At 39.0% G+C, this 26,382-nt stretch overlaps 7 non-coding genes across 7 annotated transcripts; 3 read left to right on the top strand and 4 right to left on the bottom strand.

The window, feature by feature from the left end:
* The first annotated feature begins 3,074 nt into the window (after positions 1-3,074).
* On the top strand, positions 3,075-3,157 carry trnal-cag (transfer RNA leucine (anticodon CAG)). Its single transcript has one exon. It is a non-coding gene; the product is annotated as a tRNA-Leu (tRNA).
* A 775-nt stretch (positions 3,158-3,932) lies between these two features.
* Positions 3,933-4,004, bottom strand: trnah-gug (transfer RNA histidin (anticodon GUG)). Its single transcript has one exon. It is a non-coding gene; the product is annotated as a tRNA-His (tRNA).
* Positions 4,005-5,411: 1,407 nt separating this feature from the next.
* Positions 5,412-5,483, bottom strand: trnae-uuc (transfer RNA glutamic acid (anticodon UUC)). Its single transcript has one exon. It is a non-coding gene; the product is annotated as a tRNA-Glu (tRNA).
* Positions 5,484-5,726: 243 nt separating this feature from the next.
* On the top strand, positions 5,727-5,809 carry trnal-cag (transfer RNA leucine (anticodon CAG)). Its single transcript has one exon. It is a non-coding gene; the product is annotated as a tRNA-Leu (tRNA).
* A 1,326-nt stretch (positions 5,810-7,135) lies between these two features.
* On the bottom strand, positions 7,136-7,207 carry trnae-uuc (transfer RNA glutamic acid (anticodon UUC)). Its single transcript has one exon. It is a non-coding gene; the product is annotated as a tRNA-Glu (tRNA).
* Positions 7,208-8,048: 841 nt separating this feature from the next.
* Positions 8,049-8,120, bottom strand: trnah-gug (transfer RNA histidin (anticodon GUG)). The gene has a single exon. It is a non-coding gene; the product is annotated as a tRNA-His (tRNA).
* Positions 8,121-8,584: 464 nt separating this feature from the next.
* On the top strand, positions 8,585-8,668 carry trnal-cag (transfer RNA leucine (anticodon CAG)). The gene has a single exon. It is a non-coding gene; the product is annotated as a tRNA-Leu (tRNA).
* Positions 8,669-26,382: the final 17,714 nt, after the last annotated feature.

Raw genomic sequence — 26,382 nt, 5'->3', positions numbered from 1 at the left:
CACTAAAATACGTCCGTACTGCGTCTAAATATCCACTAAATTTCGTCCATATTAGTTGCCGTCTATTCCGAAAATTTTGGGAGGTACCAAAACCACTTTTGCGTCTAAAGTGGACGGCAACGTCTAAACTACGTCCACTTGGACGTCCATATTGCGTCTAAATATCCACTAAATATCCACTTAACTGCGTCCACTGAAATTTGGACGTACTTTAGTGGATATTTAGACGCAATCGCAGTGGGACAGGGCTTTAACCTACTTAATGAGTCTGATTGGTCCTGCAGCTTTAGCCAATGAGAAAAGAGCAGGGACAAGGTTATAGACACGAAGAGACGGGAAAGGGTAGAGTTGCCAGGTTCGCTGTTTTCCCTCTAAATTGGGATTTTTTTGAAAATCCAAAAATCCAGTCTACACTAAAATCAATCTTCCAAGATTAATTACAACGACATAAGGGAGGACTGCGTGAAAAGGAGAGACATACAGAGAGAGAGAGAGAGAGAGATAAAAAGAGAGAGAGATAAAGAGAGAGATAGAGAGAGAGAGAGATAGAGAGAGAGGGATAGAGAGAGAGAGAGAGAGAGAGAGAGAGAGGGATAGAGAGAGAGAGAGAGAGAAATGACAGTGTAACCAGAAATCACCAGTATATGAAAAAAATGTTAAAGAGGAGAGAAGAGAGTTCAGGAGGGACAAGAACAGAGATGAGTAATTAAACGTCAGTCAGTTTTTGCTAATTATGTTACTATTAAATGTTTTGACTGGGATGTAAAACTGTTATAAAATAACTAATAAAACACTAATGGTAACTATTACACTATAACACTATTATTAATGACTTCAGGATAAATAACCAATAGCAGATAATACATCCTTTATTTGCATAATATTAGGTCGTACACCTATAGTTGTTTTGCCATTTGCTTCAAGCGTCTGACAGACAGATATTTGGGGCTAGTTTAAGCTTCTGAAGGGCGTGGTTTAGACTGACTTTGTGCTGGATATTTTTGTTGGAACTGGCAACCCTGGGACCTAGAGTCGAAAGAGACGGGGAGAGAGAGGAGAGCAGTATGATGTGAGCTAACTATTTTAAAAACTAGGGAGTTTGTGTTTATTAAGTGGGTAAAGGCGTCGGGCATTGTGTCGGTTTATCTGTTTAACTCGTTTTGAGCTGTTTATTCACTGTAGAGTCGAGCTTTCTACCCGAAGCCGGGGTGTGTTTACAGCGCTAGCTGGCTAGTTTAGCTGGTTAGTTAGTTAACCTGTGGGTTAGGTGATCCAGCATTTTGGAGCTGTAGGGTGTGTGTTTACTGCCGTGCATCAGAGAAACCTCGACAGCTGGAGCTCAGTCATAACTAAGGAGTGTGTGTTCAGCAGCAGGAGCTGACAGAGAGTCTGTTCCCAGTGGAAATAACGCAGCTGGACGGAGAAAATGTGTTTCACAGCGCTGCTGCTGCTGCTGCTGTACCCGGAGAGCTGCTAGCTGAAGGGGTATGTGGAGTAGGGGTCGGAGGTATGGCCCTAAAAGAATATCACGATATTTCAGGGTATATTTGCGATACCGATAGTCTTAACAATATGACATAACACAAAATAAAACACAAATAAAATAAATCTAAGTCAAGTAAAGAAGTACAAATATTTTGTTAACACTGAAATATTTAAGTAAAAATTCTGGAGTACTTATTTTTGGATTACTTTTTACTCATACTCCTTATATTTTCACTAAATTATCTGAACGTTGTACTTCTTACATATTAAAAACAGCTTTGATACTCCTGTTTCATTTCAGCTTCGTTCTAACTTTTCATCTTAAAAAGAAGTAGAGGGAAATGTCCAAACTAAGCTTATGTAATATACAGTTGCAAGAAAAAGTATGTAAAACCTTTTGGGATTACTTGGATTTCTGCATAAATTGGTCATTAAATGTGTTCTGATCTCACAACAGTAGACAAACACAGTCTGCTTAAACTAATACTACACACAAAAAATATATATTTGCATCGTTTTATTGAACGCAACATGTTAACATTCACAATTCTAGGCTAATGACTTTTCTAAGAGTTAAATGGATTGTACTAAAATGCATTCATTTTCAATGGGCATATACATGCAGCTGAAACAGGGAGCGTAGTACATCCCAAATTTATCAACATTAACATTTTAATATAACGTAGTATAGGCTACTGTGGCAAAGCCTAAGCTTTTATCATTAATCACATTTTTCCCCTTACAATACTTTTACTTTAATATTTTAAGTAGTTTTGAAACCAGTACTTTTACACTTTTACTGGTAAAAAAAGCGCGTGTTGATAATTATACAGAAGTATTTTTTAACTCTAGAAACTATATCTGTACCAGTGAATTTAATGTTTTTTATTAGAATTGTTTTTCATTTTTGTTGTGTACTAATTTCAGTTATGCAAGAGGAAGTTCAGTATAGTGGACATTTTGTGATATTTCTAAAAGTGTAAAAGATGTATTTGTTTTATTTGTGTTTTTCTCCTGTAGACGTTTCCCAAGAAGCATATTTAATCTACTAATGTGTGTGTGCAGGACTCTCCAAGCCCGTCTGACTGGTTTACATGGAAGATTATGAGGTAAGGAGTTAATAGAACAGTAAGAGAAATAAAAGTTTCGAGCCAGCCAGGAATCTTCAACCTAGAATCTACGGATCCGTAGTCAGACGCGTTATCCATTGCGCCACTGGCCCTCTGGAAAATCCTGTTCTGTAGAGGCCCACATGAATGATTAACTCCTCTTTCTATTAATCAGTTATTGACATGAGAGTGCAAAATACAAATATTTAACATCTTGAAATTTGAAGAAAAAGAATAATAACTATTGATATCCTTAAACCAGGGACATCTAGGGAAGTGCTGATCTGACACTGATAACCCTCTTGTACATTACTTTAATAAACATTGAACTTATGTCTTCCTAGAAACTTTAGTGAGATCAGCAAACAAAATCTGGAAATCTCACAGCCTGAAGTTTTGTTAGTTTATCTGGACAAGAGTCTCATAGGAACCTTTACAGTAAGCAGAGTGTAGCCTCAACCAGAGTATTAGTTCTTATCTGTCAGGATGGCCGAGCGGTCTAAGGCGCTGCGTTCAGGTCGCAGTCTCCTCTGGAGGCGTGGGTTCGAATCCCACTTCTGACAAGCTTTTCTGACCCATCATGCTTATTCCACTAATCACATGTTAGGTAAGATTTGCAGTGTAGTTTTCAGGATGTCAAGTAGAATATCATCAATAAATTACACTACATTTAGATATTTTAAACCAAACCTTTTATCAAAATGATGTTACCATTTTATTTATGTCATGGTTATGTTCATTAGCTGTAAAACATCAGTAAAGATAACACTAAATTTTAAGAGCAATACAATTTAATGCTACAGCTGATATTGAATCAAACACATTTATTTCTCACAGGTATTTAGTCAGGCTGTGCTGCCAAAACGCATTGTATTTTTTTAATTTTTATTTTATTTTATTTTATTTTATTTTTACACTTTTGTTCAGTATTTTCTAGTTTAAGGTTTGTAGGAGAGGATCAGTTGGGTGGATATTCTAAACATGTAAAAGGTGTATTTGTGTTTTTCTCCAGTAGATGTTCTCCAAGAAGCATATTTAATCCAGAAAAGTGTGTGCAGACTCTCCGAACCCGTCTGACAAGTTTACACAGAAGACTAAGAGGTAAGGAGTTAATAGAAAAATAAGAGAATTAAAATTTTAAACCAGCCAGGAGTCGATCTAGAATCTTCTGATCTATAATCAGACGTGTTATTAATTTCACTACTGGCTCTGTGATGGACCTTCTTTAAGGATGATCTCCTGGGATTTATGAACTCCTCTCTCTATTCATCAGTTAAAGACATGAAAGTGTGAAATTCTACATGTGGGTTTTTAAACTTGTGAATGTCCTAAAAGCTCTGCCGTGACCCGGATTCGAACCGGGGTTGCTGCGGCCACAACGCAGAGTACTAACCACTATACGATCACGGCTCACCACTGAGCAGATGAAGATTTGGTTTCAGCACTTTATCATTAGAAGGAAACCTGCTTAAGCATTTCTCTACAATAATGACCTTTTGTTGTTTAAAATGATTTGTACATTTAACACTGATAACATCAATCATAGTCTTGTTTGTTACTAAAAATATTGTAATATGAATATATTACAGTGTTTATCTTTACAGCAGTTATTCAGCGACATTCTGTTACAGGTAAAACATTACTCTTGTACGTTACTTTAATAAATGTTAAAATTGTAAACCGTCACATCCTTCAGTGAGATCAGCTAACACTAAGAATTACTCCAAAAACTTCTTATTGTCTAAAATTTTCTTACAGCCTGAAATTTCCACTTCTGTAAGTTTATCTGGATAAAATATCACAGAAAGACTTTACAGTGAGAGGAGTGTAACGTCTACCAGAGTGTAAAGTCTTATCTGTCAGGATGGCCGAGCGGTCTAAGGGCGCGCGTCCACTGGCACTTAAGCACCGACGCACCCTATTCATTTCAATGGAGAGAGCCGCCGCATGCCGCGATGCATGCTGGGTTGCGTTGCGTTGAGAGCAGCCCCGCCCTCCGGCAGGAAAGTTGATCAGATCTCAACTTTATTCAAATGAATCTGGCCGTAATGAAATGAATAGGCGTAATTTTGCATGGCGGAGGGTTGCAGAGTGTGTGGAGGTCTCGGGACAGACACGCCCACACGCGGCGAGCCGAGACATCCGGCACGGCGACCTGCGTTGAAGAAAAGTGCCAGTGGACGCGTACCGTAAGGCGCTGCGTTCAGGTCGCAGTCTCCTTTGGAGGCGTGGGTTCGAATCCCACTTCTGACAAGTGTTTCTAACCCGTCATGCTCAGCTTTCATGCAAATTATTTAATTTAGTTGTTTATTTCCCCCTAAAACATGTGAAGTGAGAGGTGCTCTTTAGTTTTTTGAATATCAAGGAGGAAACATCAGTAAATTACACTTTAATTTTTAAAAATTTATATTTATAAAAAAATCTTTTAACAAACTGAGGCTACAATTTTACTGGGCATTGTGCCATGATTATGTTAATTAGCTGTAAAACATCAGTGAAGATATCATTAAATGTCAAAAGCAATACAATTTACTGCTACAGCTGATATTTCATCAAATGAATTCTTTCCACACTGTACTTTACTCAGTCTGTGCTGCCCTAAACTAATTGTAGCAGCTTCTATACAGCTCCTCTTAACTGAATCCCACTTCTGGTTCAAATCTTAATTAGGGCTCAGACCCCAAATCCCCCCGTTATTTGCTCCCTGCCTTTAAGTGTCTTGAATTGGTTCTTTTTTCACAAAGTAACTAATAATGCATGTCTCTACAATTGTAGCAGGTATAAATTATGTTTTATTATGTCGTGTATAATAAATTGTTCCCATACCGGGAGTCGAACCCGGGCCGCCTGGGTGAAAACCAGGAATCCTAACCGCTAGACCATATAGGACAGATAGTAATAGTGATATCTGTTACACTGTTGTCTCCAGAACAGTGATAATGACTTTCCTAATAAAGACTGTGCAATAATAAAACATTAAACTGTTGTGTTACATACTAAAACACAACAGCAATTTAGGACCACTGTAAAAAATCAGGGGAGTTTAAGAATATTTGAAGGATTTAATTGCAATTACAGGAAGATTTTACAGTGAAAAGAGTGTAGCGACTAACATAATTCCAGTTTTCGTGTGTCAGGATGGCCGAGCGGTCTAAGGCGCTGCGTTCAGGTCGCAGTCTCTTCTGGAGGCGTGGGTTCGAATCCCACTTCTGACAAGCTTTTCTTACCCATCATGCTCAGCTTTCACACCAATTATTTCATTTAGTTGTTTATTTCCCCATAAAAACATATAAAGTGAGAGGTGCACTTTAGTTTTCTGGATATCAAGGAGGAAACATCAGTAAATGGGTCCTAGCTGTCTTCAGGCGGGTCTGGTCTCCTGTTGTAAAGGCTGCATTTTTAGCCTTCAGGAGCTTGTGGACCTTTCTCAGCCATTGCTTTTAAATAGCCCAGAACAGTGATGGTCTTGAGTTCAGTTACATCATCAATGCACTTGGTGATGTAGACAGAGACCGTTTCTGTGTACTCCTGAATGTTCGTGTAGTTGTTGTGGTTGGCAGCCTCTCTGAACATATTACAGTCTGTCATGGGCGTGGTAGTGGGGGGAAAAGTGGACCTGACCACCCAGGGCCCAAGTAGAGAGATGGGCCCATGAAAATTTTTGCTCACGTTCCTTGTGTACTGGCATGGATAGGGGCCCACTGTCACTGAGAATGTACAGGGCCCCGAATTTGCTGCTACGCCCCTGCAGTCTGTTGTGCTGAAACAGTCCTGAAGTGCCTCTGAGGAATCATCTGGCCACTCGTACCTGCTTAAGAACTGGTTTGGTGACTTTAAGCAGTGGTCTGTAAGCTTGCATTAGCATAATAGTGAGGTGATCGGAGGCTCTAAGGTGGGGGAGGCCTTGAGGCTCTTCTTTGTGTGGTGAAAACTGAAAAATGTGTTGTTTGCCCTGGTTGGAAAGTCTGTGTTTAAAAAGTCCAGAAAACACACTCTTTGGGTCTGCATGGTTTAAATCTCCAGCCAGGATGAAGAAAGAATCCGGGTGTGTTGTCTGCTGTTCACTGATGTGCTGTTACAGTTCATTCAGTGCTTCACTCCTCACGGTGTTGTTGGATCTTGGAGGGAGATACACAGCAGTGATCAGCACAGTGGAGAAATCTCTCGGTAGATAGAACAGACTGCACTTGATAATCATCAGTTCCACTACCGGTTATCACAAACTTTTGAACCAACAGTTATTTTAAACGCACAGTTAATGCTTTTCAGCTACCTACCCACACTCCAAAAAACTATTCTAGTTATTTACTGTGTTTAATCCAATGTGATGCTTTAAGTGTGGTTTACAAGGTATTACTGTTTGGGAGGGTTCAAGCATTAATTAGGGCTCAGACCCCCCAATCCCCACGTAAATTGCTCCGTCTTTAAGTCTCTTAAATTGGTTCTTTTTTCCCCAAACTAACTAATAATGTTGGAGCTGCATGTCTATACAATTGTAGCAGATAATAATCATGTTTTATTTTGTTGTGTATAATAAGTTATTCCCATACCGGGAGTCGAACCCGGGCCGCCTGGGTGAAAACCAGGAATCCTAACCGCTAGACCATATGGGACAGATAGCAATAGTAACGTCTGTTACAGTATTGTCATAATGAACTCCCTATCAAAGATGTGCTTCAGTTTACACAGAAGACTAAGAGGTAAGGAATTAATAGAAAAATAAGAGAATTAAAATTTAAAACCAGCCAGGAGTCCATGGAGAATCTTCTGATCTATAATCAGACGTGTTATTAATTTCACTACTGGCTCTGTGATGGACCTTCTTTAAGGATGATCTCCTGGGATTTATGAACTCCTCTCTCTATTCTCTATTTCATTCAATGAAAATGAAGCCAAAATCTTCCGCCATTTTGGCGATTCAGAGACCAGAGTCTGCGCAGTAGAGACCAGAGGAGGGAGAAAGGCTGTGGAGAGCTCCTACTCATTTAAATAACCCCGCCCCTGAGGGCTGCCTCGCGGTCACAGACTGCAGAGCGGGGCGGAGCGGAGCTGACGGTCTGTTATTGGTCCCGCCCATAACCAGTCCTTTTACCATAACCACACCTTTTTTGAATAGAGCTGAATAACGTTTTAAAAACCGAATTCTGTGGGGATATAAAAATTTGACAATATAAGCAGAGGTTACACTAGCTGTTGCATTTAAATAATGGAGGTAGAATTATAGCATATTAGAAAAAAACGTGATTAAAAGTTGTCTGTTTTGCCATTGAAACCTATGGGGGTGGGTGGGGTTACACAGCTTTCTGCAGCCGAACAGCAGGGGGCGCCCGACCTGTGGTGGCTTCACTTTTGAGAGACGATGCTCTGTCCAGCTGTACACAGTCTATGGTTAAAGACATGAAAGTGTGAAATTCTACATGTGGGTTTTTAAACTTGTGAATGTCCTAAAAGCTCTGCCGTGACCCGGATTCGAACCGGGGTTGCTGCGGCCACAACGCAGAGTACTAACCACTATACGATCACGGCTCACCACTGAGCAGATGAAGATTTGGTTTCAGCACTTTATCATTAGAAGGAAACTTGTTTAAGCATTTCTCTAAAATAATGACCTTTTGTTGTTTAAAATGATTTGTACATTTAACACTGATAACATCAATCATAGTCTTGTTTGTTACTGAAAAAATGTATATATGAATATATTACAGTGTTTATCTTTACAGCAGTTATCCAGCGACATTAAGATTTAAACGTTCTGTGCTGATACGGATAAAATATTACTCTTGTTCTTTACTTTAATAAATGTTAAAAATTTATATTTTTACATATTTCAGTGAGATCAGCTAACACTAAGAAATACTCCAAAAAACATCCTATTGTCTGAAAATCTCACAGACTGCAGTTTTCATTGTAAGTTTATCTGGATAAAAATATCACAGGAAGATTTTACAGGGAGAGGAGTGTAGCGTCTACCAGAGTGTAAAGTCTTATCTGTCAGGATGGCCGAGCGGTCTAAGGGCGCTGCGTTCAGGTCGCAGTCTCCTCTGGAGGCGTGGGTTCGAATCCCACTTCTGACAAGCTTTTCTTACCCATCATGCTCAGCTTTCACACAAATGATTTAATTTAGTTGTTTTTCCAGCTAAAATCATGTGAATTAAGAGGTGCAATTTAGTTTTCTGGATATCAAGGAGAATAACTAAATTACACTTTAGATTTGTCACATTTAGGTATTTTAAACAAAACCTTTTAACAAACTGAGACTACAGTTTAAATGGGCATTATGTCATGGTTATGTTCATATTTTGTATCATTTTTAAATTATATCAATCAATTTTTTTTAAACACATTGAGAATCAGATGTTACATTTTTCTCAGCTTCGGATTTTGGTCAAAAACTAATTTAAGAATATTCTTAGGTAAATATTGGTTAATAGGGCCCAGTGGGTTTTCCTTGAACTATTTTCATAACTCCTTTCTTACCTTATCACGAGAAGTACACATCAGATATCAAACCTTGTCTTGTCTGATCAACTCTATGTGCAGTCAGTGCTCAGTCATTCTCATTTGATTTTAATTAATTTGTTTTTACTGAAACCACACACACACACAGTCAAGGCTACAGGTCAGAATATATTGTCCTGATTCTGTTTAGTAAACAAATTAGTTAAATATTAGTTAAATATATTTCCTGGCTTTTCCCACATTGGATATAGCAAATGTATCCTTCCTCTGGCATTAATAACATCAAATATTTATGTCAGCTTGTACTGTGTATGTGAGTATGTCTACACTAATACAAACAATCCAGAGCATTCCTTCAATCTGAGCACACTTTCTTTTCTGCAAACAAACAAGAACAGTTTATTTCCTGTATGAATAACATCTGCTCTGATTATTTCCGTCATTCTTACTGAAGTGAACTATTTTTTCTGCTTTTTGTCCATGCTATTGTTCATCATCCAGTTTATATTATAGTATAGTAAAGTAGTATAGTGAACATAAACTAATATAAAATATAAACTAATATATATATATATATATACCGATTTAAAGGCAAATGTGTCCACACAGGAATAAAATGTGTGCATTATTTATTGTAGGCCTAGGCTTTCATATTCTGACTGGCTAAATACACGCCCATCTATGATTGATTATTACTCCTAGTTAAAGCAGTTCTGAGCCGGGACTGTCCAGTTTATTGATAACTACAGGTCCACACACACAAAACGAAAGGGGAGTTTTTTTTTTGTGTCAATTGGTAACGTGCTCCATCAACAATCCCACTTCTGGTTCAAGTCTTAATTAGGACTCAGACCCCCAATCTCCACGTAATTTTCAACCTGCCTTTAAGTGTCTTGAATTGGTTCTTTTTTTACAAACTAACTAATAATGTTGGAGCTGCAACAATATGATATAATGTTATATTATGTTTTTTAACCAGTGGATTTTTCCAAAAAAAAAAAATTAAAAGATGTGTAAAAAGTGTCAAAGCATGTAAGTATTTTTGTAGGTCCAATAATTTTTATTACTGTACTATGACGTGTAAGATAAATGTTCTTCAGGGCTAATTTGCCACAATCAAAGAAAAAACAAAAAATATGAACATATAATATGAAACCTAGAGAGTTAAATGCTATTTGCACATGACATATATCAAGTCATATGACTTTTATTTAATTCTCCTAGTAGCAGAATACTGGTGCAAAAAGAGAAACATATAATGGTAAATCATTAAACAAATGTTTTAAAATAAATAGAAAAACACTGTTTTTAAGTTTGTCAACATTAAAAAAAGAGAAAAGCATTGGTTGTAAATATAAAAAAGAAAAAATGACAATTAAAAAAATATAATATAATATAATAATATTTAAAATGTAAAAATACTGCATCAAAATAGAAAAAGAAAACAGTTTAAAATAAAGAAACACTTTAAAATTATTTTTAGTTGAAAAAGATAAAAAAAACACTTAAATATAAAAATATATATCGTTTTTTTTAATGTATAATGTTTTTATTCTCCATATTGCTAGCTTTAGGAAACATTGAGAAATTGTTGCAGTGGAAATGAACAGTATTAACAGTAAATACACAGCAGGATCAGTGGCTGTGTGGCTGGACTGCAGAGGACTGATTTATAAGCTTGGTACCCCAGTGCATCAGCTCAGATACCTGAGAACATTTCTGTGATGCCAAAAATAGAGCGCTCTGTTAAGTGTACCTTGCTTAATTGCACCACCTAGTGGAAAAGTACTAAAAGAACCGTTTGTAAAGACAATTTAAAGTCTCTTCTGCAGCCAGACTGAAACATTGCACTATATTGCCAGATTTAGCAGATACGTTCTGTTGATGTTGGTTCTAACTGATAACTGATCAATTAAACATCTATCAGCCATCAATTTAACAGTCTGACAATCTGTTCTACACGCAAATGCTGCTGTTCTCTTGAAGCTAAAAGTCATGCAGAGACGTTTATAAGGTGTTTACAGGCTTTAGTGGACTTAATAAACAACGGTCTGTTAATAGTGTAGCTGAATCAGCCCCTATACTGCTGTGTATTGGTTTATTTTAATAGATTTTTGACTCTGAATGAGCTGCTGTTCTACAGATGCTTCAAACATGGCCACAAATCACAAACTGGGAGTACACCCTAATATAGTTTACTGTAGATGCACATTTGGCTGATTCTGCAGCTGCAAACATCTGTCATACATTAAAACATCTTTGCTGATTCTTTAGGTTTTGCACTGAAGCTACAAGGTAAAAGGAAATTTACATACCGTCTATCAGCACAAGAACTGGAGTCTGTTTGATACTGTCTGCTGTAAAATAAAGCAGAGCAGCTCTAAGGTGAGAGAAGTGAGCTACAGTAAACCAAAATTGAGCTAAGCCAGCTCAATAAAATTAAATCCAAAAAAAAAAAAACCTTTCTATGAAACTGAGGAGAAAGTAGATTGCTTATATTATTAATAAACTAAATAAATAAATTTTTTAAGGATGGAAATCTTGCATCTCACGATACAATACTATCACAATACTTTGGACCCAGTAATGATGATGATGATGATGATGATGATGATGATGATGATTGTGTGATACTTGATCTATCGCAAGACAATTCTTTGATTTCTTACGGCATCTGTGTTACAGAAGAGTAGAAAATAATAGCATAAATTATGTATTTATTGTTTTCAAATGCAGGTTCAACCATTTGAGTAGTGCCATTAAGTAGAGTAATGGTGCAGTAACTTGGGGTGAGCCTTATTGAGTTTAGAGCTCCAGTGTTTAAAAAAACAAATGTTTCAATAAATTTTCCCACTACTATTAATAAACTGGAAAATGTTGTGTTAAAAAAACAAAGTTAAAGTACCACTCTATTAAAATTGTACTGAAGTAGAACTGAGGAAAATTAGATATTCATCACATCAGTTATGTCTAGCAGTAACTACAAGATGGCAAAAAAATTGAAAGCACTTATTACTAAATATTTTACTACTATTTTATAAATTTATGAATTAGTTTTGACACAGGATTAATTTATTTATTGAGGCACAATGCGTCAGTGAGGAATTAAGCCTAGTTTCCGACTACACAGCTTTTTTTTTTTGCAGATATTTAAAATTTTAAAGGAAACTATAGTCTAAAACTAGACTAGACTAGTCTTAATTCCTGTCTGGGAAATCTCATGAATGCATAAAGCTATATTAAATTACACCATTGCTGACACAGGTGTGCAAAAACACACGTAGCTTGTCTTAACCCTGTAGAGAAAAATGACCAAATAAATGCAGATATAGTTTTATTGTTGGCAACATACCTCATGCCAGATGTGTGCTAGAGGTGTATAAAGGCCTCAGTAATGAGCAAAACTGTGTTCTCTGGGATGATGTACTTTTGGGATGAGTTGTGGTGTTTGGGAGTTGAGGTGATGTGGTGATCATACAACACCCTGACCTCACTAATGTTCTTTTTGCTGAATGTTCAAAATTCTATTAGAAAGGACAGGAGGGACAGTTCCTCAGACAGGTTAAGCAGGATAAACTCCTTTTTATTACCTTTTTTAAATTTAATATGATTATACAATGTGTTGTGTATGTGATGTTTTAAATAATAAAGCATTTTATTTATAAATAAATCATTAATCTTTTCTCATAATTTTTCTGTTTAACTGTTTGACTCATAAATGTCAGCTGTGTCTCTGAACTCTGCATCTCAATCCACAGCTGCTCTCTCTCCTCTCTACAGCTTCTTATTCCCTGAAGCCAAGTGTTGCTGAAGAAGTTTCAGTATAAATGTGTCATCCTGACAGTACTGGGCCTGTTCCACATCTGCCCCGTCACCCACGGCAACCACAGCATCTTATCAGATATGACACACTCTGGGCTGAAACAACTCACTCCCCATTTTCGTGCGAGTGTGTGGAGTGAGTGGCCACATAAAAAAAAACCCCTAAAAATGGTAAAGCTGTATCTTGGTAAGTGAAATGTTCCTAAATATCAACAAAATAGAAGTATATGTTCAAAAGTATGTAGACATTCTTCTGAAATCAAGGGTATTAACAGGATATTTATTCCACTTTTCTGTAGTAACGTCTCTAAGAGCTTCTCTATTAAGGCTTTACATTGAATGCTGGGAAATTGCTGTGGGAAAGATTTGATTGCATTCAGCTAAATATCTCACTTTATACCACTTCTAACATATGCTCCACATTAGACATGATAATCTAAGGCTCATGGCTGCTCCTGAGTGTCTCATTCTACTGGTCAGTGCTTTTCTATGCCGATTCTAACAGTCTGTGTGCGCATGCTAAAGCACCCCAATTAACTCATTAGTGGAGCTGCTCAGTACCTTTGGACTTACAATGCCCATCAAAAGTTTCTACACGTCTTCTTGTTCAACATGTTTTCTTTATTTTTATGATTTTTACATTGTAAATTTATTATTGAAGTCATTACAGCTATACAGGAACACATGGAATTTTTCAGATTTTTTTCAAGTAGCACATTTAGCTTTAATGAAAGATCTGCACACTCTTGGTATTTTAATCTCAGTGTCTGCATTAGGGAAAGTCACCTGGAATAGTTGTCTCAGGGTCCTAAATGAGTTCCTGGAGGTGCTGAACAATAGTTGCTGTTTTTACTTCAAGCTGTGAAGCTCCAGCTCATCCCAAATCACCATTTCAATTGTGTTAAATCAGGGGATTTTGAAGGTTAAACACTTTTACTTTTACTACCTAACTCCATATGTGTACCTTAATTGTTTCATGTCTTTAATATTAATCTACAATGTAGAAAATAAATTAAATGAAGAAATAAAGAAAAACATTGAACGAGGAACGTGACCAAACCTTTGACTGGTAACGTATTCAGGAGTGTACGTAATATTTCTCAGGTTTAATAGAACTCTTAAACCACTGGGTTATTGATGGCAGGGTTGTGGGTTCAATACGGGACTCGGTAAGCTGCCACTGTTTGACCCTTGAGCAGACTGCTACAGACGTGTGTGTCTTTACTACACAGATGGGTAAAAAGTAAAGGCTGAGATCCATCAGTGTCCAAACTGAATGGTGAATTTAGTTGTGTTTATATTATACATGGGAAAAATATCATTAATAGCAAGCCCTCTTAAGCTGGGTATTAACAAGGTCAGAGTGACGCATATAAGTAGGTACAAACAACTAAGTTGTTTAGTATCATGATAAAGCTGTTCCTAAATGTGTATCGTTTTTCAGCTGTTAAAGAATAAGCCTGTAGTTTGTTCTCCACAGAAGTATTGTTTATTGTACATAAATAAGTGGTACAACTATGACAAATTAGGTAGGTTACTACTAAACTAACTAAATATTAAACTAACTAATACTAAACTAACTAAAAAGCTGAACAGGTTCAAAATATTAAGGTGAAAAAATAGGCTTGCTGGCAGCCAACAGTAAGATGCTACCACGTTTATCTAAATAGCTAAAACCTAATAGTATTATCATTTGAACCAGTCTTAATTGCAGCATACTTTGTAACTTGTACCTAGAACCTTATGTCGGGAACCTAAGACACAGAAAAAGAAAGCATAACTAAAGAACCTATAATAATTAATAAATATTCAGTATATTATTATTTATATATTTGCCACATCAACTATTCACTAACTGATCGTCGAATGTTTTTGCTATATATATCAAAATGACTGAACAGAATGACTGAATATGTGCTTGCAGTTTTGCAGCAGTGAATGCAGCTTCAAAGCTCAAAGAAAGCTCAGTCTAGCTATTTTGTCTGGATTATTTATGCATTTATTTAATTATTTCAGAATTTATTATAGAAATCTGGCTTCCAATGCTGGATTTATATGCCAGACATTCACAGTTTTTTTTATTCTACATGGAGCAACTTTGAATGCTGTTAAGATGCTCAGTAATGTTTACTGTGAAAAGCCTTTAGCTCTGCTGGCTTATATTGATTTGTGTGGCTTTGGAAAAAATTACATCATTTGTTGGCTGCAGAAAAAGCATGACTTGTGGCAAAAGTTCATTCCGAGGAGTGTATGGGTCGGAATCCATTCAGACACTTTACTGTAAGAAAAATCAAACACTGTTGAGTAAAATCGTTCCCACCTAAGGCAGTGTATCTATTTTATGTGATCACTGTATAAATATTCCAAGATTTGTCAGCCCATTTCTAGACATTTCTTTTAAGTAATTTAATGTAGTGAAAAGAAATGTTGCTGGTATTTCTGTTTCATTCTTGCTCAGGAAGCATTACAGTACACATTCCCATTCCTGTTACTGTCCTTGTTGTTCTCCTTGGTTGTACATGTTCCTGTTCATTCTCATGCACAAGTCCCTTGGCATTTTCCAGGCCGTAAGACCCAACTATTCAATCACTATCTATCCTTTGCCCAGTCCCTTATCTAACCCCATGCCCAGCACATAAGACAGTTATTTGCACAGTCACTCATCCAATCCCCAGACTAGTAAACTAATCTCCCATCCAAAACTTTACCCATTATTCTGCATTCCTCCAGTCCCCATTTAGTCCCGCAGTCCATTCATCCAACTAGTCCTCAGTTCAGTTTCCCCACTCAGTCCCCTGTTATGTCTCCCAAATAGTCTCCCATCCAAACTTTTACCTAGGTCACTGTCTTTCCATCTAGTCCTTTGCCCAGTTCCAATCCAGTCCTCCACCCAGTACTTATCTCAGCCCCTATTTAGTCTTATCATACTTAGTCCCCTGTTCAGTTCCCCATATAGCCCTTTGCTTAGTTTTTCTGGTTCTGTACACATTTTCACCACTGAATTCATTTAGTTTTTTTTAGATTTTGTTGCTTTCCTTTTAAAAGAAAAAGGCACTGCTGCAACCTAAAATATTCCTAATTCTCTTTTAGAGAAAACTGAAATATGATTTAAAATAAATGCTTCATTGTTTAGTACAAAACGATGCAGTTTTATCAGTGATTCAGCTTAACATTGAAAGTACAATTTTTGCCATTTATGGGCAAATATTTTTGATTCTCAAATATATTTAATATATAATATATAAGACAAATTTATAATTAATTTGTCTCTCCTGCGTCTGGGTTACAGATGCAGAATTAAGATGATTTCACTTGAAAAAAAAACCCCACCATTTTTATTTACAGTAAATGAAAAGCTTGTTACAGAATCACCCTTTTCACCTTTTTCATTCCTACACACACAGAGCATCCCCTTACAACAAATTTGCAGTGTTATGAGTCACAGTTCAAAGTAGCAAAAGGTCAAAATAGAACACAAAGAAGCAGCAGACACACACACACACACACACACACACACACACATGCTGGTCTGGGTGACTCAGGCATTGGGTATGTGCGTGGTGTGGAGGAGGAGGAGAAGTAAAATGGAAATGAGTGTTATTTAAAGTGAAACAGACAGTGACACTCTCAACCTTCAACACACTCAGTAATACATCAGCCCTTCCTCTGACCAGTTCCAGACACACGTACACACCACCCAGCTGTTCCTCATACAGTAAGTTCATACACGCACTGCACAGGATTCCTCCACTTGTATTAGCCAACCACGCAGTAATGTTTTGACACACGTAGGTCCATTGTAGACACTTCCGGCTGTGGACGGGGTCACCCTCATGGGCGCCCTGACCGGTCTATGGCAGCAGGTGGAGCTGCACTGTGTATTTTGACGCATACCTCCCATAACCATCATTACATTTTACTGTACCTTCTGTCACAGTAACCCTGTCTGTTTGACCCAGACGGTTTGGGAGACAGTCTTACCCAGTTTATCTGACCTTCATTAAAGTGGCTCAGGTCATGCTTTTCATTTCACACACATCCAACACATAAACTACAGAAACTGACTGTTTAATATCCAGTTTCTATTAAACAGATATCCCAGACTTTCACATGCACCACTGTTCCAATACAATCACTGAGTGTGTTAACATGCTGATTCATAGTCTGAAAAAAACAGCATATTGTGGTCAATGTTGCTATGGACATCCAGAAACTTTGAGTAAAAGCAACCATCTGTGTGTTTTGAGTGCAGAGGGTGCAGGTAAGAGAGGCTGCAGAACATGGTGCTTCCCATCCCATGCTGCACCGCTGGCCCACTCTACGAACAGAACTGTGGGTTATAGTGCACAAGTTATGGTTGATAAATGTGTAAGAGTGTGTGGGTATTAAAATATAGAAAATAGAAATAAACAGTGTGAAGTTTTTTTTATGATTATTACATTGCATCTTATTCTTTGAGATTATTGGCTAATTGGGAAGCAAAAATAATATAATTATTGCCTGACGTATGTAAACACAGTTCACGTAAATGCATTTATCGGATTATATTAATCAGATACACTGATATTTTGCAGTGATTGGATTGTAATCGAATTTTAAATAGCATGTAAACATAATCAGTATAATTACTTTCTTTAAATCTAATACGTATTGTGTACTAAAAATCCAAATTGCTAATTGATTTCTGTATTGTTTGGAATTTGGTGAATTAAATGAACCCACATTACTAATCTAAGTTGTTTTTCTGTTGGTTGAGGATTCATTGTAAATTTAACCCAAGATGGCGGTGCGTTAAAGAGCAGCGGCCGTTCCGGGTGCGTTAAATGGTGCTTTTGTGTTACTATTTGTCGTTTTTTCCGTTTATTTCCTGCAAATATGTGCATCGGAACACCCGTGCACATGTTCTACCACCGCCAGACCCTGCTACAGTGGAGAAATCAGCCAGAAAACACGCTACCGGACGAGGTTCTGCAGACGCTACTTGAGCTTAGCCTGCTAAGAGACCCAGGCCGCCAGCCCGCGGTGTTTCCTGACGCCGGAGCCCGCGCGAGGCTAAAGGCTAGTCCTAGCCGGCCGGCTATACCATCGCTCTTTCTGGCAAACGTCTGTTCCCTTGACAATAAACTGGACTACATCCGACTCCAGCGAACAACCCAACGTGAGTTCAGAGACTGCTGTCCTTTGGTTTTTGTGGAATCGTGGCTGAACGACAACATTCCGGACAGCGCCATTCAGCTAGCCGTGCTAACCGCATTCAGAGCGGATAGGAGCGCGGCTCTATCCGGGAAGACCCGCGGTGGAGGCGTGTGTGTTTACATCAACATGGAATGGTGTAACAACGCTGTGACTGTCGCCAAACACTGCTCTCCGCTGGTGGAGTTCCTGATAGTCAAGTGCAGACCTTTTTATTAAGTACGGGAGTTCTCCGCCGTGCTAATAGCTGCTGTCTACATCCCACCCAGCGCTAGCATTGGTGCTAATGCTAAAGAGGCTCTGTGTGAACTCTATCGGTCTATCAGCGATCTGCAGAACAAACACCCAGACGGACTGTTTATTATCGCCGGAGATTTCAACCACGCAAATCTCAAGTCAGTGCTCCCTAAATTACATCAACATGTGGACTTTGCAACGAGAGGAGCGAGCGAGCTGGATCTTGTTTACACAAACATCCCCAGCGCGTACCGGCCGGAGCCCCGCCCCCACCTCGCTTTCTCGGACCACATGTGTGTTTGGCTGACTCCAACATACACACCACTCATCAGACGCTCCAGACCAGTTCAGAAGCAGGTGAAAACCTGGCCGGCAGGCTCCATCTCTGCCCTTCAGGACTGTTTTGAGTGCACTGCATGGGACATGTTTAGGGAGGCTGCTACTGAAGGCGATTCTGTTGATTTGGAGGAGTATGCAGCATCAGTCACTGGCTACATCAGCAAGTGTATTGATGATGTCACTGTCTCCAAGACCATCACTACACGCCCAAACCAGAAGCCTTGGATGACTGCTGAGGTACGTGCGCTGCTGAGGACCCGCGACTCCGCCTTCAGAGTGGGTGACAAGGTGGCCCTGAGGAAAGCGAGAGCCGACCTGTCAAGAGCTATCAGAGAGGCAAAGCGCGCACACGCCCAGAGAATCCACAGCCACTTCAAGGACACGGGTGACGCGAGGCGCATGTGGCAGGGCATCCAGGCAATCACCAACTACAGGACAATGCCACCGTCCTGTGAACATGATGCCTCCCTCCCTGATGCCCTGAACAACTTTTATGCACGGTTTGAGGCACAAAACAACACGATTGCGAGAAAGACCATGCCCAAGCCGGATGAGCAGGTGTTGTGCCTGACTGCAGTGGATGTGAGGAACACTCTGCGCAGAGTCAACCCACGAAAAGCTGCAGGACCCCCGGCAGAGTGCTCAGGGAGTGCGCAGACCAGCTGACAGATGTTCTCACGGACATCTTCAACATCTCCCTGTGCAGCGCCACTGTCCCAACGTCCACCACCATCGTTCCCGTGCCGAAGAAGTCCACAGTGTCCTGCCTCAATGACTACCATCCCGTTGCACTTACACCCATCATCATGAAGTGCTTCGAGAGGCTAGTCATGAGGAACATCAAGACACGACTGCCCTCTTCACTGGACCCCCTGCAGTTTGCGTATCGTCCCAATCGCTCCACGGACGATGCCATCACCACCACCCTTCATCTCTCCCTCACCCACCTGGAGAAGAAGGACACTTACGTCAGAATGCTGTTTATAGACTTCAGTTCAGCATTCAACACCATCATCCCACAGAACCTCATCAGGAAGCTAAGCTCGCTCGGCCTCAACACCCCCCTCTGCAACTGGATCCTGGACTTTCTGATGGGGAGACCCCAGTCAGTCCGGTTCGGGGGCAGCACCTCCAGCACCATCAAACTGAACACGGGGGCCCCCCAGGGCAGTGTCCTGAGTCCTCTGCTGTTCACCCTGCTGACTCATGACTGTGCTGCAAAACACAGTTCTAACAGCTTTATCAAGTTCGCCGATGATACAACCGTGCTGGGTCTCATCACCAAAGGCGACGAGTCAGCATACAGAGAGGAGGTGCAGCGGCTGACAGACTGGTGTACAGTCAACAACCTTCACCTGAATGTGGACAAGACAAAGGAAATGGTTGTTGACTTCAGGAGAGCACAACACACCCACTCTCCACTCAACATCGACGGGTCCTCTGTGGAGATTGTTAAGAGCACCAAGTTCCTTGGTGTCCACTTAGCAGATAACCTCACCTGGACCCTGAACACCAGCTCTACAGCCAAGAAAGCCCAGCAGCATCTCTACTTCCTCCGGAAGCTGAGAAAGGCCCGTCTCCCTCCACCCATCCTCACACTCTTCTATAGAGGGACCATTGAGAGCATCCTGAGCAGCTGCATCACTGCCTGGTTTGGGACCTGCACCGTCTCTGACCGCAAGACCCTCCAGCGTATTGTGAGGACAGCTGAGAGGATCATTGGCGTCTCTCTCCCCTCCATCACGGACATCTACACCACCCGCAGCATCCGCAAAGCAACCAGCATTGTGAATGACCCCACCCATCCCTCACACAAACTGTTCTCCCTCCTGCCTTCGGGAAGAAGGTACCGCAGCATCCGGTCCAGCACGACCAGATTCTGCAACAGCTTCTACCCCCAAGCCATCAGACTCCTCAACTGCAGAGACTGAACTGATGGTTTTTCTGTACATGCACACACACTCTTACCCCACTTACCCCAGAAAATGGAAAGCACTAAAAACCCTACTACCTCACTGGACTCTATTGCACACTGTGTAATAGAGGTAATTACTACCTCACTGGTCTTTTTTGCACACTTTTTGCACACTGCATAATTTGCACACTGTCTTGTTATTTATTATTCTTTGTCTGTATGGTGTTGTATTGTCTGTCTGCACTTTTGTACTGTTGCACTATTGTTCTGTATACACTGTGTTTATGTGCACCATGGTCCTTGGAGGAACGTTGTTTCGTTTCACTGTGTACTCTGTATATAGCTGAAATGACAATAAAAACCACTTTGACTTTGACTATTTAAATTCAAACCAGGCAATGTGAGCTGATTTGAGGAAATTCTACAGATATTTTATGACAACAATTTGGTCAGATAATTACTGAACTTTTTTTTTTGGTTAATATGGCTAAAATATGACTTAATTCTAATCAAAATATACAATTATGGTGAATGTTTTTGATAAAACAGATGAGTACAAGTACATAAAACTGCCATTTTTGGTGGTCCATGATTTAAAACCGTGTGAAGTAGTTTTAAATTGAGTCTACCATATAAAATTATTGTTCTTTGGGGCCTGATCTGAAGAGAATCAGAGATTTACGAAAGTGGGATTTTGTCAGACACACAGCCACCTACACTTCTGTCAGAACAAAAGTCTCACTGTGGCACTATACAAACAGTCATGTCCAGGGAGGTTTTACTCATTGCGATCACTGGCACTATCTTCCGTATAAGCAGAAAAGAGAACCGCAGAGTGTCTGGCTTCTGCCAGAAATCACAAACACACAACCTCCTACAACGAGCTGTGCTGCTTTGCAAAAACAGATCAAGGATCAACACTCATACCTACAAGTATGTGTTTAAAATCTGAGTCAACTCTTTGGTTATTATCGACATGTGCAGCTCTTTTATTGGTCATTTAGGAAGTGCACAGCAACCCCAGCCTTCAGTGCTGCCTGGTCAAAGTAAAACAAATGATCTAAAGCTATTTCTGCGTTGCGCACCAGATAAAACCACAGTACAAACAGAGTATAAGCCTTTGGCCTTTTATCTTAAAGAGTAATTACACCCTGAGACCATTTTTTCTTTAACAACTGAAGTGTACTGCTTTGTAAAAATAAACTGTACGTACCAGTTTTGCTTCAAAGTTTAGCATATCTTTCCAAGCTCTCAAAATAGCATTTTTATTGGGTTATGTAGCAGTAATGAGTATGTAACTGTAGTAAGAGTGAAAAATAAGAGAAGCAGTCTGTGAGAACACAGCTGTAAGTTCAACAAACTGCTCTCTCCTACCTGATCTTAGTAAAGCGAGCAAAGGTGAATAATGGAATGCATTCATTGACTTTTATTCAAACATGTCTTTTGTCTAAAGTCTAAACAGTGTGTGATTTGAAGAAGATTTTTGGCTGATCCTGTCAGTGTTGTGGGAGATGAAGAGATATTTAAGTAGGTCAGCCGGCCTTAAACCTAGCTTCTCCGACTTTAACTTTTTGGCTTGCTTAGTTTAAATGACCTATTCTGCACAGTGCTTTGTAGTAAAGAATCTGATGGCTTTATGCATGCTGTCCAGTTTTACTGATGGTCATCCTTAAAGAAAGAATTTAAGTATGAAATATAGTTTTGCTGGTTTAGCATCCTGCAGGTCAGCCCCCCCCCCCCCCATATTGCTCACAGCAGTTTAATGGACATGTAAGATACATTACCCTGATCACTTATTTTATAATGTTTTTATTGGTTTTTGCTACCAATGGTTGTTTATTGAGTGTCCCAATTACAGTACTTTAAAAACTTTTTGCACTGCTTGTGATCAGCTCTAAATGTTTATAATTTGATTAAATAGATACTACTGATGTGGTGGTTGATGGTATTACTAAACTGTAATGCTTTACTTTACAGATAGACAAATAACTGCCAATGTCTGCTTACAAAAGCTTGATAATTTAATGGCTTTTGCTATGGTGTTAATACTAATTTTCTCTTGAAGTTGAATAAATATATCTCCATTATGTATCTAAACCTGTGTCTGTTTTATTAATAATTACCCTACATAAAAAAGCTGTTCTAAGGATGACAACAAGAACTAAGGTCAGCCCAGCTTTGGGCTGAGATGCAGTGAAACTTTGTTTTTTGGAGTGAAATAGCTCCATTCAATACCTTTAGGATGAGTTGATGTGGTAAAATAGATCATTTAGCATGAGTACATGATATTACTTTTCATTCTAAGGAATGAATGCAGTCAATCATCTTGCATCCCAGAAGATTTTAGGTTATTTCAGCTACAAATAAGGACACACTTTTACAATTAATATCAGTACTCCTGATTTTAGAAGACACCCTGTGAAAGAGAGCAGTTGTTGTCCACACCCATTTAGCCTTGTAATATGCAATCAACAGTGCATGTCATCTGGTTAACAAATTCACATTTTCAGTGCTTCCCTTAAATACACTTCTGACTCGTCCTACATGAGCTCAGTCTTTTCCTTAATTATCTTCTGACTAGCCTTTGATTGGCTCCAGCCTAGTCCGCAGGTGACCCCCAGGTGGGATTTGTGGACATGAGTGAAGCGGAGCTGGTTTGCCAATTTCTGATTGGGGCTTTAAGTCAAACCACTCTTGCTTATATTGATGTTCCTTTGGCTGGAGTAGACGTCCTGGTCAAATTACTCCTTAACCTTTTGACATGACGATGTAAATGAGAAGAGTCTGGATTTATGGCGCAGGGCGCTTTCACCCCGAACGCATCCGGAGTGGAGATGGGAATGATTTACAACAGCTGTCAGACACTGCTAAGTCACACTGAACACACGCTGCCAGAAAGAGAAGATAGTCCACAAGAAGCCTGGAGTGCTTTTCCACCATTATATTTACAATGCTCTACAGACAAGCTCTTTAGAGGACACATATTCTGCAGTCCTCTTATGATGTTTGTGTGGGGTTTTGTGCAAAAAATTATTCACTAAACATTTGATCTTTTCACACTAACTTTTAATCACTTTGACAGGATCAAATGGGGCTAAACTGCTGTAGGTTGAATTGACAGGGATATGCTTGTTTAGGCTTAATTGGTGGTAGAATGAATGTGTGGGCTATACAGGCTGAATGGGTTGAGTTAAAGTATTGTAAGCTGAATGGGTGGGGCTAAACTCATGTAGGCTTTACAGATAAGTGGCTTTGCTTTACAAAGGCTTTACAGGTAGGGTTAAAAAGTGGCTTTGCTTGACAGACTAATACACTACAGAAACAACACTGAAATATATGTTGGATTGTTGGAGTTCTTCTGCATATCTAAGACTACAGGCACAATTGAGAGGTTTTGGATTTATATAGATTTTTTTGTGAAAGGCTACTCTGCCTCTGTTTTGATTAAATGAGTTTATGATAGGTACAATACTGCAAAATTTGGTATTGATCCAATACCAAGTAAATACAGGGCCAGTATTGCCGATACCGATACCAGTCCCAATACTTTTTACTACTGTCACCTACTTTTGTGTAAGAGAGAGCAATGTATCCTAATTTATTAAGTGAATGCTTAATCACAATGCATTTGCAATTAACAAACTCAAGATTTTGTTTCCCCATAATGTTCCTTCGACAGTTAACAAAAATATTCATTCAGCCATATTCATATTTTTAGGCTTGTGGCATAGCTATATCTTTTTGTAGGCAGCATATCTTTTTTTCAGTTACAGGAAAGTAATTAATTTTGTTTTATTTCAACTGGCTGAATATATTCCCTATGTGACTGTCTGAATAGTCTATTAATCAGTCTGCTATATTACTGTGATGACCAATTACACTGAAAAATAACATTAGCCTATTTAATCTAATGGAGGAGGGGGGCAGAGTAAAGGGGAGGGGCTAATTTGAGCATGAGAAAAGAGCTGTGTTTTACGGGCAGTCGGTCACTCTGTAAGTGTCTGGCGTTGTACCAAAGAAAAACTGAAACTTAAGAATCAATTTAATCACGCAAGTATCGATCAAAACCCAATACCAACTTTATTATTGATACTATCAATATTTTAAATCGATCCGCCCACCCCTAGTTTATGGAACTAGTTTAAGTTCACTTTGCTTTGTGACATGGTGTAGCATCAAACTTACTTATCTTAATTAAATTATAGGTATACTGTGGCCATGAAGGAATGCACATGATCAAGAACAATACTCAAATAGGCTGTGGTGTTAAAGCAATGATTTATATTAGTATTCATTTTCTTAATAACAGGTAATAACATTTCTGTCTGCAGAACTGACGCTCACTGGATGTTACTCCTGTATAACAGCATTCAGAGTAAACTGTAGAGATAATCATATGCTGAGAATTTCATGAGATCAGCAGGCCTAGAAATATGCCAGCCAGCCTGTCTGGCACCAACAATCATGCCACGCTCAAGATCACTCACATTTGTTTATATTTTATCATATTTGTTCCCCATTTCATGATTGATGTGAACATTACCTGAGGTTGCTGACCCGTATCTACATGATTTTATGCACTGTGCTGCTGCCACATGATAGACTGATTAGAATAGTATGAATGAGTTGGTGTGCAGGTGTTCCTAATAAAGTACTTGGTGCTTGTGTACATTTACGTTTCATCTTCTCCTTTCTTCATCATCCTGCTCTTCTTGGATTACTTCTTTTCCATGTTCTTCTCATTGTTTTACCTTCTTGTAATCATACGTCTTTCCAGCTGTGTTGATGGAGGATTAATATCTCTAAATGGTTTGTCATTATTATTTTATCACTGATTTACTTTTCTTTTAAATCTGGTCCTTTTCCTATGCATAAATGTAAGGACTGTTAAATCTCATTAAGTCTATAAAGGCTAAGTGTGAAGCTCCAATTAGCCTGAAGGTTTCAGTCTAAATTCTGCACCAGATTAGGCTGAAAAGAATGAAGAATGAACACTGAACTGTTTTGTATCCCACAGCAGATTGTGCTTAGTCATATGGAAGCAATATTTCATTCAGGGGGAAAAGTATCAGTTATCTATCCAGGGTCTTAAAATATGTTCGCGCTGGAACATCTCCTGCAGTCTGTGCCAGCAGCCTAACCTTCTCTTTATTGATTTTATTTTATTCATCCAAATGTACGAAGGTACTGTGTAAAAATACATTGTGCAGGTAATCAGAGCAGATAGTTCAGGATGCATTAAAATGTATTAGATGTGTGAAACTTTGACGTGTGAAACTTTGTGCACTCCTGTAACATGTTAATTAATTGATTGTTTAAAATGTAAACAAGTAAACAAATCTTTTTCTGTACATTTTAATCAGAATTACTGTAGACAGTAACTGTTTATGTACTGAATTGTATAGATTGGAGTAAAAAAAAAAACAATTTTACATAGAAAATGCTATACTCTTTGTATTATTTTTTAATCTAGCAAACCAGTATGTTAACAGTGAATGTGCTTTACATACAGGGGTTGGACAATGAAACTGAAACACCTGGCTTTAGTCCACAATAATTTATTGTGGTGACGGACAGTTCTGGTGGAAACAGGAGAGTTGAGGTGCACATTGAATTCTGCCGTGATTTGAGCAGCCGTGGTTTTATGTTTTTTGGATACAATCCGGGTTAGCACCCAAACATCACTTTCAGACAGCTTCCTCTTACATCCACAGTTAATCCTGTTGGATGTGGTTCATCCTTCTTGGTGGTATGCTGACGTTACCCTGGATACCGTGGCTCTTGATACATCACATAGACTTGCTGTCTTGGTCATAGATGCCC

This window comes from Astyanax mexicanus, chromosome 1, assembly GCF_023375975.1.
Source record: "Astyanax mexicanus isolate ESR-SI-001 chromosome 1, AstMex3_surface, whole genome shotgun sequence".
NCBI lineage: Eukaryota > Metazoa > Chordata > Actinopteri > Characiformes > Acestrorhamphidae > Astyanax > Astyanax mexicanus.
The sequence above is the reverse complement of the archived record's forward strand: the minus strand, read 5'-3'. Positions and strand labels throughout refer to the sequence as shown.